This window comes from Hyperolius riggenbachi, chromosome 3, assembly GCF_040937935.1.
Source record: "Hyperolius riggenbachi isolate aHypRig1 chromosome 3, aHypRig1.pri, whole genome shotgun sequence".
NCBI lineage: Eukaryota > Metazoa > Chordata > Amphibia > Anura > Hyperoliidae > Hyperolius > Hyperolius riggenbachi.
This window is the reverse complement of record NC_090648.1, coordinates 203,033,957-203,051,623: the sequence shown is the minus strand read 5'-3', so window position 1 is coordinate 203,051,623 and position 17,667 is coordinate 203,033,957. Positions and strand designations below refer to the sequence as shown.

The 17,667-nt window shown below is 41.1% G+C and overlaps 1 protein-coding gene across 4 annotated transcripts in view; it reads left to right on the top strand.

The window, feature by feature from the left end:
- Nucleotides 1-17,667, top strand: part of APBA2 (amyloid beta precursor protein binding family A member 2) — a 453,336-nt gene that overhangs the window by 118,092 nt on the left and 317,577 nt on the right. For all 4 annotated transcript variants that reach the window (XM_068275575.1, XM_068275573.1, XM_068275574.1 and 1 more), the window contains exon 2: nt 13,948-14,078. The gene's annotated coding sequence lies outside the window, so the exon portion shown is untranslated. The remainder of the gene's footprint in view (nt 1-13,947; nt 14,079-17,667) is intronic.

Sequence of the window (17,667 nt, the reverse complement as noted above, 5' to 3'; positions counted from 1 at the left end):
TTTTTTAAGTTGTAGCTTTACTTTTTGGCCACAAGATGGAGGCCATGAGTTTGTTTACATGACATCACTCTAAGCGTAACACACGCTTAGAGTGACGCATCGGGGAGGGAACAGCCAGAAAAGGCGCAGCTTCCGAGAGAAGCTGTCGCTTTTTCAGCGGGGGAGAGGAATCCGTGATCGGGCACCGTAGCCCGATTCACTGATTGCCTGGCTACCGAATTCGCGGCCAGTAGCGCGCATGGTTCCTGGACGTAGTTTCTACGTCCAGGAACCAAAATAGGTTAAAGAGGAACTCCAGTGAAAATAATGTAGTAAAAAAAGTGCTTCATTTTTTACCATAATTATGTATAAATGATTTAGTCAGTGTTTTCCCATTGTAAAATCTTTCCTCTTCCCGATTTACATTCTGACATTTATTTTATGGTGACATTTTTACTGTGGGCAGGTTATGTAGCTGCTGCTAGCTGTTTTGGCTGTTAGAAACAGCTGTAAACAGCTAATTTCTGTCTGTGAACCTTGTTACATTGTAACAAACTGCCAAAAGTACAGCGGTACTCAGAGCTTCTTGTGGGAGGGGTTTCAGTACAAAATCAGTCATACAGCGCCCCCTGATGGTCTGTTTGGGAAAAGCATTATATTTCTCATGTAAAGAAAAACAAAAGTTTGCTTTCTTAAAACAGAAAGAATTTGCAAAGTTTTCATGTAAAAGGGGGTATCAGCTACTGATTGGGATAAAGTTCAATTCTAGGTTGGAGTTTCTCTTTAACGCGTTTTAACTGAAATCTTCGTCCCAATGCACTGCTATGGAAAAAAATGCAGACCAATGCGCACTAACGCATACTAATGCATACCAACTGATTAAGTGTAAACAGGGCCTTACACAGGCACCAAAATTACAGATGAGAAATCTAACCACAACACAACGTTCCGCAACAGCTACCAGGTGCATAACACTGCGGATATATCCAATTTTCATCAGCTGTATTACTTTTCCGATATAGCCACACTTCATTTGCACCATGCACCATAATTTCAGGTGGTATTATTAAGTGCGCCAAAAATGTGGCAATGTAAAAAAATACATAAACTAGTTCAAACCCAAAAGAGATCAGTGCCACCTGGTATAAATGATATAATCATGATTTCAAAAGATCAACATTTCACATATGTATATGATAAAAAATAGTGGAAAAAGTTCACCCAAGTAGATGAAATATGAATGATCCACAGGTAGGGCTAATGGTTCCACAACAAAAAATGGTATAATCCAGGTGGGCGCTTCACTAGTATTGCCTTGTTCTTCAGGATCTAATGTTGCAAATCCCTGAGGAAAATGAGGATGCATTTTTCCCACTCAACTTTTCCATAGAAATAGATTGAGAGCAGGGCTGTGACCGTAAAAGAACAGCAAGAGATACAAGGATTATTGTTGTAGAATTGTTAACAAACGCAAAATAGCAGTTTTACATATATATTTTACCAGGCCTAGGTGCTCAAAAGAAAATGCAAGGACAAATTACAGCATATACTCAACAAAATACTTGTGTAATAACCTCTCAATAATAATAAGAAACAAAATTGTCCTTTATAGATGGTATAAACGATAAAATTAGAAGGATAAAAAAATTAGAGAAGGTCACCTAAGTAGATAATATGTAAAATTATAATTTAAAAAAAGGGGGAAAAAGTCACTCAAGTTGATGATATATAAAATTAGAATACTAATAACAATTTTAAATGTAATATAATTGATAATTGAACAGTGTTATCACTTGCATCTAAATAACTGTTTCATTTATTGTCTCTTTACTGTCCAGTTCGTGGTTGTTATTAGATTGCAACCTAATATGTAGATAATAAAAATTAGGGCATGGAGCAAAAATAAAAGTGTAAAAGTAAGAGTTTCCCTCCATTATCCATTCTCCTTGGTCTCCAGGCACACCAGTGTAGCTAAAAAATATTTCCTAACAGAATGAAGACAAAGCTTAGGGCTTCATTATGAAACCAGAAGTTTTATATTTGGTAATGTTTCTCTTTTGTTCCCTCAGCAATGCTTAAACGTAATTAATTCAAAGGAATGTCTTGTATTTTTTATAATGTTTTCATTAGAAGTAGCTCTCTGGACTGCCAGGAATTGGCAACCTTCCAACGAGCTGCCAAGTGGACAAGGTTGATAAGCTTCTTAATAGGTTTTTTGAGTTGAGGGATTGGAAGTGCCAATAACGCAGGCCGTGGGGAGATACTTATTGTTAGTTTCAATTTATTGTTTATCATCTATTGTACTTCTCCCTAAAACTTTCAGGCTAAGTGGTGTGACCACCATCTGTGTAAAACATTCCGTGCTTTCACGGGCTTACATGTAAAAAGGCCACTGGGTATTGCCACTAGTAGAATATCTGTAAAATTACCGATGATCTACCACCTAAGTCTGATACCGTCTTTCCCCGAATATAAGACACTGTCTTATATTCTTTTTGGGGAGGAAATGTGTGCTAGGGCTTATTTTCGGGGGTGGGAGGGGCTAGACGCTGTGTGTATGGGCAGGTGCGTGGTCTCTTACCGCACCTCCCTTGTGGCTGCGTCCCCCTCCGTTCCTGGTAACTCCTCCGGTGGCGGCGGCATAGTAATCCATCTGTGAGGGCGCCCTGTGACCCTCACGCAGTACGCTAGGCCGGCTCTGCGCTGGCGCTCTCTTCCTGTCATCATGTGCGCCCGGCAGATGCGTCCCAGGCGCACACTGATTAATCAATGTGCGCCTGGGACGCATCTGCCGGGCGCACATGATGACAGGAAGAGGGCGCCAGCGCAGAGCCGGCCTAGCGTACTGCGTGAGGGTCACAGGGCGCCCTCACAGATGGATTACTATGCCGCCGCCACCGGAGGAGTTACCAGGAACGGAGGGGGACGCAGCCACAAGGGAGGTGCGGTAAGAGACCACGCACCTCCCCATACACACAGCGCCCCGCCCCCAGCTAGGCCTTATTTTCGGGGTAGGCCTTATATTTCAAGCATGCTTGAAATATAAGGGAGGCCTTACTTTCGGGGTAGGTCTTACTTTAGGGGAAAGACGGTAGTAAAATATCAGTAATCTTTACCGTTATTTCACTATAACCTAACCCTACTCTCACACAGAACCCTTCCTATACTGAAGCCTAATTTTAATCCCCTGGTGGCAGGGCCGGCGCTACCATAGAGGCAAAGGGGCAATTGCCCCGGGGCCCCGACCTCTGCTGAGGCCCCTACAGCGCCGACCTTGCTACATTCTGCATGCTCCTCCGCCATTACCCCTCTGCTCCTCAGGGCCCTGCAAGTATAATAGCAACCATAATTATCTATTAGTCCCGGCGGGTGAGCGGACGGGCAGCGGCTGCACTCTAAGACATGCTGTCTCCCCCCCACTCTATGACCCGGCTCATGTTTACACATGACGCGCCAGGTCATACATTGGGAGGGAGACAGCATGTCTCTGAGTGCAGCCGCTGACCGTCCGCTCACCCGCCGGGACTAATAGATAATTATGGCTGCTATTATCCTTGCAAGGCCCCGGGGAGCAGAGGGGTAATGGCGAGGGGGGGGGGGGTACAGTTTGCCCCAGGGCCCCTTAAACCGGCCATGCCTGGTGGGGCCTTCAGTTTGCAAAACGGCTAGCCGCAGGGCCCGGTATTTTATCGGGGGCCTCTGGACACCCACATTTCTGCCTATTTCCAGTAATCACTGCTTTTATTATTGCCGCCTATGGCGGCCCCCTTCTTTCTTTTTCCTGCTTCATTTCATGCAACCTCTGAAACAGAGTGAGGAAATATTACGGTACCACCTATGTAGTCTTTCATGAATAGAAACACCCATGTTGTAATTTTTTAATCAGTTACCATAGTAATGCTCATGTTACTCGCGTAATACTGTAACTCACATTAAGCCTGCTGCCAGCAGTAACAATAATATTGCTGTGCCACATTGATTGCGGTGTGGTGGGTTCCAATGCAGTAATGCACTTCATGCAGTGCAATAACAGTGCAATGTCTGCATTTACCATGTGAGCGAGGAATACAGTCATTGTACTGTATGCCTCACTGTATGTGGTGCAACCTTTTTGGGACCGTTGCAGTGCATATGCGGAAGAATCACACTGCTACAGACTGTTTGCAGTGTAAAAGGAACTTAAAGAGGAACTTCAGCCTAAAAAAAACATACTGTCATTAAGTTACATTAGTTATGTTAATTAAAATAGAAAGGTAATATAATCTCTTACCCACCCTGTTTTAAAAGAACAGGCAAATGTTTGATTTCATGAGGGCAGCCATCATTTTGGTTGAAAGGATGTGACAGGGAGCATGAGACATAGTTCTAACTGTCCTGTGTCCTGATCACCACTCCCAGTTGCTAAGCAACGAGATCATCATCATCAGAAATCCCATCATGCTTTGCACAGTCTCAGGGGAAAAATGCCAGGCAGTTTTCTTTGATGGGGCAGAGCTTAGCTTCTGTGCAGCTAAAAATGATACTTTGGTAAGAAAAACAAAGTTCTGATGCTGTGAGACTGTTAAAGAAACACCAAGCCTTTTCAGTGCTGCTGAGTAGATTTTTAGTCCGGAGGTTCACTTTAAGAGAATTCAGCTAGAAGGACACTAAAATATCTCCAGCACTGAGAAACACAAGATCCGTCATCCACCAGCAGTTAAATCCTGTCACTTTGTTCAACTACCCTAAACCCTAAAATCACACTTGTTACCAAAACTCAATCCCACATTTTACTATTCTCAACTATTCTACTATAAGTAAACTTTACTGTAGGCTTTTCATTTCTAACCTGCTCCATTATCTTACACCACTTAGGTAATAATTTCTCTCTACTTCCTTCCTCCTCAGTCCAGCCCCTCCTCTGTTTCCAAAAAAACCTTTTCTGTACATGGGCATTAATGTACTTATGACCATAGTGATGTGCTAAAGACAGTGATGGCTCTAGGCTCAGTTGCACATAGCCTCACAGATCCCCCTATAAAGAAAGTGTTCATTCATGCTAACTATGGCAAAAACCATGTGGGAGCATTTTGCCCCTCTGTATCCATCCAAACTTGTGTGCATGATCACTAAATAGTTAATAACCTTCATGCAAAGACATGTTAAATGGAAAACACGTAATGAATTGAAAATAGTCTTAAATGACACAAGCTATAAAATGAGCTGATTTATCCTTGTCCTTGAAAATATCCCATACAAGACCTTGCCATTCCGAGTTCTGTACCGCTGGCTGGTAAGACAAGGTTCACAGTATTAAATTATTGCATGTTATGACCCACCATTGATTTTGCTTTTCTGTGGCAAATCATATGAAGAAAAGTTTATCTCCAGGGAATTAATTAAACTGCACTGCCTTCCCCCACAGCCAAGATGAGAAGCTTGATCTTTTTAAAGCACTTGTAGTTTACACTTGTTTACATGCTTGGGCCTGAGAGATTTCATGTAAATTCATGCAACATATATGGCAGAGGAGGAGGTCAAACATTCAGATGCTTGATATTTTACCACAGTAATGTTTGGTTTGTGGGGATACAGCAGAGAAAATATGTTTCTTAACCACTTTACTACCGTAGGTGCGTATATCTCCGTCCCTTTGCACAACCTTTAACCACCAGCGACGGAGATATACGCACCTCCAGCCGCTACGCGCGCTCCCGCTCGCTCGTGCACTTGCTCCCGCACTTGTGCATGCCGCCGCCCATTCGCCCGGAGATCAATGAACCATTCCCGTTCGTTTATCTAAGCCCCCCAGCAATGATCGGCTGCTTCTGCTTCATTGTGAAAACAAAAGTTTCCCAGCCTCCCTGAACTTTCTGCAAGCGTACTTCCTACGCTTGCAGGACGCATTCACGAAAAGTTACTGTGGCTATCTTGTGGTCAAATAGAAAACTACACCCAAAAGCATTTTTCATATACATATGCATAGTTTTACATTATAAATTAACTCATAACCTCCCACACTCCCCAATTTTTTTTTTTTGTAATAAAAAAAAAAAATTACAATTAAAAAAAAATACATAAATACGGTAGTTACCTTAGGGACTGAACTCTTTAAATATTTATGTCAAGAGGGTATAACACTGTTACTTTATAAACTATGGGCTTGTAATTAGGGATGAACACAAAACTGAAAAAAAATGCACCTTTATTTCCAAATAAAATATTGACGCCAAACATTGTGATAGGGACTTAATTTAAATGGTGTAATAACCGGGACAAATGGGCAAATAAATGTCATGGGTTTTAATTACAGTAGCATGCATTATTTAAAAACTATAATGGCCGAAAACTGAAAAATGATTTTTTTCCCACATTTTTTCCTATTTTCCCATTAAAATACATTTAGAATAAAATATTTCTTGGCATAATGGCCCACCTAAAGAAAGCTTAATTGGTGACGAAAAAAACAAGATATAGTTCATTTCATTGCAATAAGTAATAATAAAGTTATAGACGAATGAATGGAAGGCGCACTGAAAGGTGAAAATTGCTCTGGTGCTCAAGGGGTAAAACCCCTCAGTGGTCTAGTGGTTAAAGAGACACTGAAGCCAGTTTAAAAATGGCTTTTTACATTTTATTTATGTGAGGCATGTTTGCCCACTTAAAGCGCCGCCATCCCGTGGCAGAACGAGGGGTTTTTACCACCCCAAATGCCCTGGGGCACACTGCGGGGAGCGCTTTCGTGAGAGGCAGAGCTTTTGGCTGTAGCTCTGCCTCTACACGCGTCTATCAGCGCTGACCGCCGCCTCTCCCCGCCCCTCTCAGTCTTCCTTCACTGAGAGGGGCGGGGAGAGGCAGAGATCCGCGGCTGATTGACGCGCATGGAGGAAGAGCTACAGCCGAAAGCTCTGCCTCTATGAGCAGCAACATCCACGACCAAGAAAGTCGTGGATTTTGCAGGGGTGATTTGAGGGGTAAAGACCCCTCGTTCTGCCGCAGGATAGCGGCGTTTTAACAGGGGCAAAAATGCCTCACATAAATAAAAGGTAAAAAGCCGTTTTTTAAACTGGCTTCAGTGTTTCTTTAAATGAAACATTCACGTGAAGTGACAAGAGTCTAACTAGTAACAACTTGAAAAGGTTCCATCCCACAGGCTTAGCTACAACCTTCTCTAACCCAATTATACACTATTTTTAGACACTAAAGTCCAAATTTCAAATGCTATGCATTTATTTCTTTATTGTATTTATAAAGCGCCAACATATTACGCAGCGCTGATATGCATTAATGCTTCCCTGCTGTGGTCCTGCTTGCATTTGCTATGCACACATAATTAAACAGTACATAAAAGAGGTAAAGAAGAATAAGATAAATGGTTAGCATACTGGTAGGTTATGTATAGATATTTCAACAGAGGGGCCATGGTAGGATAAAAAGTCTAAAACCCATTTAAAAGGGGAAAGTTATGGTGGACTTACCTCCCTCGAAGAAAAACAGACTGACAGACATACTGGTGGGTTAATTGTTGTAAACCCCCTCCCCCCCAAGAAAAATGGCCTTATACCATGATAAGGACTTGAACTGTGACCATAGTAGGAAATTAATTGCGAGCTCCTCTAAGGGGCATTTAATGAGGTGACTACGCACTCTGTAAACTACAGCAGAAGATGCTAGCACTGTTTAAACAACAAATAGTAATGAAACCTACCGCTAGCGTCTCCAAATAAGAACAGTACTATAGCACTGCTGACCCTCATGAGACTATGCGCTGGTCAGGTGACAGGCCACTGTGGTACTAATTGGCATGATATAGTAGAGAGCTTAGCTGCACACAAAGGAAGTGCCTTGAATCTAGTGCAGACAGTGGTGACTGTTGTGGTGTAAGGCTAGGAAGTAAATATGAGAGCCATAAACTCGTGTCCATTGTTATCAGCTAACTGAACAGCTTATTGCAGAGACACACACTTGCTTTACTGGCTGTTTTTGCTCACTTTAGCTGAGCTGCAGAACCCCTTTTTAGTGTACACAGATTTTTTACACTTGCACATATTGGTGTAACTCTTCCTTTAAAACATGTAGTGCCCTTGCCCTTGCTCTTTTCTTCTGTAGCCTTCCCTGAATTACATTGAGAGAAGTAAGGAACTTTCACAGAAAAGTAGTGCGTGTTAAATGAACAACGCACATGTTGGGTACATAATGTGAGTTGCGCTATATGCACAGCATAGGTTAGGTTGATGGCGTAAACACCGGTAGAATTAACAAACGCTGCCTGGACATGGCAATTTTACTCAGATTTTGTGAATCAACCCCTATGTGAGCTGACATATTTATTTCCTTTGAAATAATGCAGATTGCTTGGCTGTCCTGCTGAGCCTCTTTCTCTAATACTCTTATCCATAGACCCTGAACAAGCATACAGATCAAATGTTTCTGACCGAAGACTGACCAGATTTGCTGCATAATTGTTTCAGGTGTGAGATTCAAACACTGCTGAAGCTAAAGACATCAGCCAGACCGCCAGGCAACTTATTATTTACAAGTAAAACAAATGTGGCAGCCACCATATCCTTCTCAGTTCAGGTGTACTTTAAATAGTATTATACAAAAATTAGAAAATGCTCGTGTCCTTGTTTGGTCCATTTTTTTAAGTGGGGAAGAAGAATGAGAGCTTGCAGGTAACTCGTTTCATTGTCTAGTGCCCACACAAAGTAAAATTAATAACAGACTTTGGGTTAGTTTATAAGTATATGAGTTTTGAAATGATGATCTGTTGCCATAGTTACAGAAAGTGGACTGGCTATTGAATGCACTTGTGACATGATAATTTTGCCTTCAGTGTTCAGCATGTATCATCTTTTCAAGACCTATGCAAATTAAGCTGCAGTTCAGTATAAATGTGTTTTTACAGGTTGCTAGTCCAAGTAAACATTTTGTTTAAGAAGTTATTTTGCTGTATAATAGCCTTTTGAATAAGACATTTTATTCTGATTTGTGCGCTTTTAGAAGAAAATGATTTGACTTCAATATTTGTCTCTGCGTCCGAACAGCAAGTTTCCTACAGGGAGCAGGTTTGGAACGAGCACGTCGATTAGCGTGCAGGAGATTTGGGCACAGCTGGCGCCACCATAGACCGTAATAGAAATTACGGCTATAGCAGCGGTCAGTGGCGCCATCAGAAGTATGAGCTGAAGTTACTTTTAAAACATTGTAATTCGGCCGCCAGCAATTACATCATTACCCACCATCCACGTGGACCTGGGGGGGGGGGGGGGGTAGTAATTAATACAGCCGGGACTTGTGCAGGAGCAGGGTAAGCTGTATATCGGCTGTATCCTGCACCCAAGTCTCCCGGTAGTGATTTCACTCGTACGCGGTTTGGAATATCAATTTTCCACATTTACAGGGCTCAGCAACTGGCATTTCTACAACATATTTCTTTATATATTTTATTAACAGGCATTTTAAGGCTTATTTTTTAATTTATTGAGTGGCTATACCAAGCCATTCATAGAGAGCAGGACAGGAATGTCAGTATGCTGTAGAAATATCTGGTATATATGGGTCATAAGCCACCTTAATGGGCAAGATGACAGGAAGCAACCGATATTGGTGCTAGACTTCTTCTTTTTCATTAATGTGAGTACGCTTTATTCCTGTGTTGTCTTATTGCTGTATGTCACCCCTAAATATTGTCTGTAACCTTAACTAATGTCCAGCGCTGCGTAATATGTTGGCTCTTTATAAATACAATAATTAAATAAATATGCTGCTCACCAAAAAGGATATTTACAGAGTAGCAGATGTGTAAAGTTACATCAGTTACATTAGTATCGTTACATCCCAACTGGAATATCTTAATTTTACAAAACTGTAAATACTATATTAGAATGTAGTTTCTTAATAGCATAGTGTTAAAGACTAACACTTTGAAAGACCCTTGGGGCAAACAGCAAGTCATCACAGAGCTAACATAGTTTCAGCACGGATGGTGACCTGCCCCTTACTCCGCATGCCACAATACAGAAAGCTCCAACCCCCCCCCCCACACACACACACACACACAAACACACAGGTAGTGTAAAACAGTCAGCCCATGGCAGGACTGACCGTAAAAACAAAAGCTTTCTGGCCACTTACCACTGGTTGAAAAGCAATCCCGTTTATTAGAGTTGGGAGAGGTTGTTGTAACATATCAATAAGACTTATTAATACTACACCTTAACTAACACTCACTGATATGAACATCTATCGATAATAGTGTCCTGTAATCATTCAACCTGTATTACGTTAAAGTCTTGGCTTAAGCACACCAGGGCTTCTATTCCTCTTCACCATTTTGCTCTAGGAATCTGTTTGTGGAAACTCTTTATTGCACAGCAAACTGAGTTGTGGTTTCATTTCCAAAAAGCTGGTCACACACCTATTCATTTTTCCGGCTGATTTGATCACTTTGATATGCATACTTTGAGAATGCTGGTCATCTACCCATCTTGTTAGAAAATCTCAGTGTGATGGATGCTGGGTAAAATCAGTGGGGATTGATGGCCCATAGTGCTACACTGAATCTATTGAGCTGTATAACACTCTTTGGTTGATTAATGCTTGATAGATTTCTGGTAAAATCGGCATGGAAGGAATCCAGGTATGGATATAATTGATCACTATTTGACTGAATTCCTATCAGATAGGGATCACTGAGTTTGACATGTTGGGTTATAACTGACCCTGATATGGCCAACTTAGAAAACCCGACACTTGCTAATTACTGGTAGATGCAACGATGACACAATTGTTCTAATCTACAGATTTTGTTCACCTAGTTAAATCCTTTTTGAATTTTATGATAAAGCAATGGAAGTGAAGTCTATAAAATAGAAGTTAAAACAGGTGTTAATGGCACCAATGAGGTTTGCTGACTCAATCTTGGAGTCTTTGAACAGCAATGTCACCTCATATCTGCATTACCACTGCTGAACAATCTTTAATTGTCTGAACACTTTTTTAACCCGACAAGTTGACTTTTGGTGTGACATTGATACACTGATACACTAGGATGATTTGTTGTATTCATTCCCTATACTGTCAAACTGTCATATGAAGTTGTCAAAATCCTTTTCCTTGTGTGGTTACTTTGGATTAAGTTACAGAGAATGGTGCAGTTGTTTCAAAGAAAACACATTGGAACAAAATATTGTATTTTAAATCATTATCTTTCGGCTGCAACTAGAGCTTTTCTAATGTATGAGTGGCTATGCATAGTAAATCGTCAGCATAAGACTTTTATTATTCACTAGTCTACCTAAGCCCGTTTAAAAATGGGCTCTAGGTAGTGATATTACCATGCCGCCACCACCGCCAGTCAGTACGCGCGTACCCGCCGCTGCACGTGCACCCACCTGCCCGCCGCGTGCACCCGCCCACCCTGTTCCCTGGCCCGACCTCCCGTCCCAACGGCTGTCTGTACTGCGCACATGTGCAGTACAAAAGAGCCACGGACGAACGGACAGGGAAAGTGGATGACGCAGGGACAGTTAAGTTTTATTGTATAGGATAGGCATAAAGGTCTACTAGAGTTCATACCTGTGCATTTATGTTGCAAAAAAACAAATCAAGGCCATGCAGCTAGGCAATGTGTCCCCGCTCCATTCAAGAAATCCTTTAGTGACCTTGTTTCTTTGCCTACTTTTCCTAGTTCTTAATACTCCCTGACACAAACCCTACCTAATTGTTACAAATCATTTTTCATATTTTTTCAAGATCACTGACCCTGAAATATCTGGCCTTTTTGATTCTTACTCCATGTTTGAGCGTATGTTGTTACAGCTGGTTTTGAGACGTGATGGCACAATTATAAAATTCAGTTACTGTGATTTTATGGGATTAAATTTATTTGTATTCAAATTGCATTTTTTTGATCATCAAAAATTGCATTATACCCATTTTTTTTTATAAATTTACTTCATAAGTGTTATATTGGTAACATTGATAGTTAGATGATATATGCAAAATAGATTGAATATCATTACTGAATTAACAAATACTGTATTTTTCGGACCATAAGACGCACCTAGGTTTAGAGGACAAAAACCAGGGGAAAAAAATATATATTAAACCTGGTGCATCCATGGTGAAAGGGCATCTTGTGGATTATGCCCCCTCATACCTCTTGTGTCCTCCTCTGTCCCTTTTGTGTCCTCCATGTGTCTGCATTTTTCCTCCTCTATGCCCCTTAGTGTCCCGCTTGTGTCCTCCTCTATGTCCCTTTGTGTCCTCCTTTGTCCTCCTCTGCATGGGCACAGTACAGAGAGTCCCTGACATTGGGGCAGGTTGGAGGTTTGTTTTGGAAGGCGTTCACAAGTCAGGAACTCCCTGCATATGGACTATAAGATGCAGTGACTTTTTTCCCACTTTTTGGGTCTTATAGTCCAAAAAATACAGTACCTACCAGTATACCTTAATTATTATTACAATATTTTCTTACCCTATCCCTTAAAATTAACCCTCCAACATTCTGAAGCAGTGCAGTTGTTATACAATCACACTGCAATGGTCCTGAAAGGTTGCACCGCATGTTACCGCTGTGGTGTGATAATACAGTGAGGCATACTTTACAATAAAAGTATGCTTCACTTCTGTGCTAAATACTCATGAATCAGTGCTACTGTTGCGTCATCCCGATGGGACCCACCACACTGCAGTCAATGGGATAGCCCCAAAGGACTATCATATATTGCTGTTGTTTTTCTGCGACGCAACGGGGTAACACGGGGTGGATCATGGTGAGTTTGAAAGGTCCCTAACGCTTATCTCCAACCCTAACTGAGTAATTTCTGTAACTTTTGGGGGTACTTACATATTATGCCATCTGAAAAGTTTGGCAGCTTTTTGTTAAAGTTCTGTTTGCTGCCCCAGGAAGGTCAGTATGATGCTCAGTTCCCAAGTGATGGGGTTTTGAAAGAGGGGTGTCCCCTGAACTTGGCTGCAGAAAGTGCAATTACAGAAGTACGGGAAGAACCCAACATGATTATAAGCAGCACACCCAGTAGGTCTTCTTTCTTCGTAGCATAAATCTGTGTCTTCAAAACGTATGTAAAGCGCCCTGGGTCTGTCATTACAGATAAAGGAGCAGCACAGCTATGCACCCTCTTCTCTGTGTTACTGGCATGGGCAGGAGACTCAATTCCACTGTGCTCTCTGCAGCAAAGTGCAGGGGACACCCATCCCCCTAACCCCTCTAACTTGGGAATGGGGCAAAGGAAAACCAGGACTTTCAGCTTTCCAAAAATGGTTAGATCTGGCTAGGGGATCAAACAGAACTTTAACAAAAAGCTGCCAATCTTTCCAGACCGGATAATGCGTAAGTACCCTTTTGGGTGCTGTTGCTCAGCTATACACTGCATCACTTGGGGAACAGTAGTCACAAGCTGTTAGATCGCTATGGCAATAATGTATCCATATTTCTTTACATACAGGATGCTTAGTGTTTGCTGACAGTGCAAAACTGCTGCCACTAAACAAAGGAAGTCCATATAATCATTTATCACATAAGTGACATTTTTTTTATTTGGGGTGCTTGCCACCTGTTGTTATCTAGCGGTACAGTCAAATATCAATGAGGCCCATGTGATGCTGGTATGCTAAATAGCAAATTGTGTACAGCACACCCTAGATAGAAGTGTCAATATAGTGCAGCTTATACTGTATTCTGATTGATCCTGGAAACAAATATCTTACAGGACATCTGTTTTCTTTATTACAGTAACTTTCAAGCAATTTCACATTCTTGTAACTGTCAGATACGGTTATAAAACACATCAATCAGCAGATTGTCATTAGCGCTCTATCGCCATGATGGATTGCTCATTAAACTCTTAATCAAATCAGGTTTGACCTTCGACAAATGTGTCTTTTTTCTGCTGTTTGCTTATTATTATGGCTAACCCGCTTAATGGTGTCCTGGACCTGAACTGTGTATGTCTATTTTTATAGAAAGGTGATAAAGACGTTTCTGCAGCAGCATTGTTGAAGAAAAAGAACTGCGTTGATATGAAGAGTGGACAGACCTGAGTGCGGCCTGAATCGGATAAAAAGTTACCATCACAGCGGCATCCACATATAAGGTACAGCATAGTGCGTCTTTGTAGCGCACATTGATTTGACATCAGTGATTCCATGTATCAGGTGGTGTTTTTCATGACTAATTTTCTGTCCTTACAACATAAATTGTTTTAATGCCTTTTTTCATTTTTTCAAACCATCTTCTGTTTCAGATCTTTTGTAATATTTTATAATGTTCCATTGCTTTGTGTTTAATTTAATCATTTTTATTTAATTATAGGAGGTACTTTATGTTGCTCTGCTTTTGGAAAAAAAAAAACCCTCTTATAATTTTTCATGCTGTATGTAGCATCGATGTATAATAAGGAAAACAATCTGCCTGGGTCGCAGCTGTCTATTTTATATTTCTCATATTTGTGAAAAATGATTTAAATTGTGTGGATCATTGTTCATGAAAATTATTATTATTATTATTTGTTTAGATGTGAATTCACTTTTAGTCATTTAAAATGCATGTGTGCGCTTGTGTACAATAAGGCTTTATTGAGCTCCAGTGTATTTCCCACATCAGGTCAAAGTCTGATGGAACCTCCAGCCCTACCTAAGGGATGGCACATGTCTGGTTTTGTAGGGAACAGTCCTGGAATGGTGCCTCCTGTCCAGGTAGAAGACTCTTCCCAGTACAGCCATATCCATACTGATTCAACATTGTAACTCTTACAGGGACCTGCTTAAGCCTGAACATTTTCCAATCCCTCATGTGAGCTTCAGGACAGTTACTTTGCCCATGTTAAAGCAGACCCCAACTCAGTACGCCCTCTCTGCTCTAAAAGATAAGCAACAGCAGTTCAGTAGGGACTGGAGAGGTGCTGGTCTGGTTTTCAGCAGACCACAAAATAGGGTGTTACAGTAGTCAAGATGGGATATGATTAGAGCATGTACAAGCATTTTAAGCAGCAGGAGGAATTTCATGTGTTAATATGTGGTCTAAATGGGAGTGCTGAGTTTGGACACCCCTCCCAGCTCACAGTGTGATGCCATTGCCATGGCCATGCCAGTTTCCTGTCTGTGAATCTTCTTGCATTGTGTGAGGCTGTGGGAGATTATGGCTGTTGCCAACTGCCAAGCATGAATGAAAGGGTGGCTATACTTGACATATTGGGAGGTGTTATGGTTGCACTTGATTTACTGATGAGAAAAACTGGATTCACTTAATATAAGAGGTATATTATGGTTGCAGTGGATGTCCTTATGGATATTAATGGTGAACTTAATACACTGGGAAGCATTTTTGTACATTTGCCAAAGTAGAACTGCTTGGAGGCATTATGGTGCACGTAACATTTTAGATGCATTACCACTGCATTTCATATATAGGATTGGGGATATTATGGAAACATATGAGGGGATGTTAGTGCTGTAGCTGATATATGGCACATAGTAGATCAGGGGCAAACCCAGGATTTTCAAGGGGGGGGGTAGGCGGATTCCTGAAAGGTCTCCCTCAGCCACGCATAATACAGTACAATAATATTGTAGGACATCATGCCAGGTACTCATAATGCAATTTCCCGACAACGGGATCGATCAGGAGCAGTTTGGATACAGATAATAATGACAGCCGACATTGGTAGTGAAGGGGAAAGTGAAGCGCACCAAGAGACACATAACACAGTGCAAAATAACATCCAATTTCATAACTTACATGTGCTGCGTTAGGGGCACGTTGTGCGACTTTAGCGTCGCATCAAATGCACCGTCCCGCTGTGAAAGAGGCCTTATGGTCTGGTGTTAGGTATCAAGTAATTTGCAGCCCTCACCTGCAGTATATCAGGCCATGTTTACTGTTGTTGAAATGTTAGTGATGTAGTGTGTGATTGTGTGAGAATTAAAAAAAATAAATCCTGGTAGTCCTGCACCTTTTACTTGATAAATAAATAGTTCTACTGTGTCGCTCTCTTATCAGAGTGGCCTGAAAAATAACACAGTTGTTATAATTTGCTTTAGCTTGACCGCCTGTCTGGGTTAATATTATTTGGCTGAAGAAATTATTTTTCACTGGACATCAAAAATGTGCTTTTGACATTGATTTTTTTCCAACTAGATATGGATTCTGAGGCAGCTCCAACATTTGTCAGTGATGTGTTAAATCTGATGGTTTTTTAGAGATCATTTTTGTCCTTGATAAACTTGAAGTTTTCCAGCTATTATTATTATTATTTATTTCTTATTATTGATTTATAAAGCGCCAACATATTCTGTTGTGCTGTACAAAGTAAGAAAAACAAAAATGTGATACATAATACAGACAATGGTATACACCAAACATAGACATTGGTACAAAATACAGAATTAGTAATTACAGTGACAAATGTAACATGACGAATAAAATGTATAACAGATACAAAATGAATAACAAATTCCAAAACACAAAAGGGTAAGAGAGTTCTTTCATTAGAGGGGGTGGGGCTAGAGGTGAGGTAGTATACAGTATTACACGGTAAGTATAAATCATTTAGTGATCTACCTACTATTTTCTAACTTCTCATTTTGCAATGTCTTGATTTACCCTACTACTAACTATAGTTCTGCAGTTAGCAGAAAGGTAAGCATCTACTGCTTCACTACCAAACTAGTCTTTAGGAACAACAGAGCAATATATGATGACACAATCTTTGGCCAAAAACAAATAGTTTTTTTCAAGTTTCTGAACGATGTCTGGGGACATCCACCCAACACTAATTGATCTTTGGATGTGTTCCTAGACATCTTAAAAAGAATACAGTGTTGGTAAGCAGAACAGTGTTTTCTTCTTCCTCCTTTTCCCTTTCATATATTGCTTGTTACACTCACCAGAGTACCGTATTTTGCTGTATATGACATACTTTTTCCCCAAAAAAACTGGGGAAGAGTTTTATTTTTTTATATTCATAGCCTTATATTCCGCATATATGGTAAAAGAAGTGCAGAGAGCGCAGGGAGCACTTACCCACCCAGCGCTGCCCTCCTCTTGCCCTCGCTCCGGTCCCGTGGATGCCATCGTGCTACTCTTCTGGTCTTCTCATCCTGGAGTTGGCGATGTATGGTAACGCAGTGGTCGCCTGCCGCTATATACTCTGGGTCCTCTGTACTTCCGCACTGCGCTCCTCTTCTGCTCTTCTCATCCTGGAGATGGCATTGCATGGGGGTGCATCTGCCGCCTGCCGCTATAAAACTCTGGATCATCCACACTTGTCACGTACTTCCGTAACCCCAGCGGTGCACATACGCTGGGGTCAGGCAGTAATTCAGCCTATTTGAATAAAGAAAAGGGCATTGTTGAAAGAAATGCATTAAAAACCCAGACTGGAATTTGTTGTAATCATATATGCAGGACTGAAGGGGGTTTTATGTGGATTTATTTAGTGTTTAATAATCATATTTATTAACAAAAATGAACAGCATAAAAATAATGAACCACATGATCTCCACTTATAAGTGCAAATTAGTTTTCGCCACTTGGAAATTTGAGAATGCCCCTGATTTTAATGGAACAGCATGAGGCACAGGCTGCTTTTTTGAACAGTTGTTTGACACTTTTAGCACAGATTGCCACTTTTAAAAGTTTCTATCATGGCCACAGTTGAATTCAGTGGAGGCCCCGTTTCATTG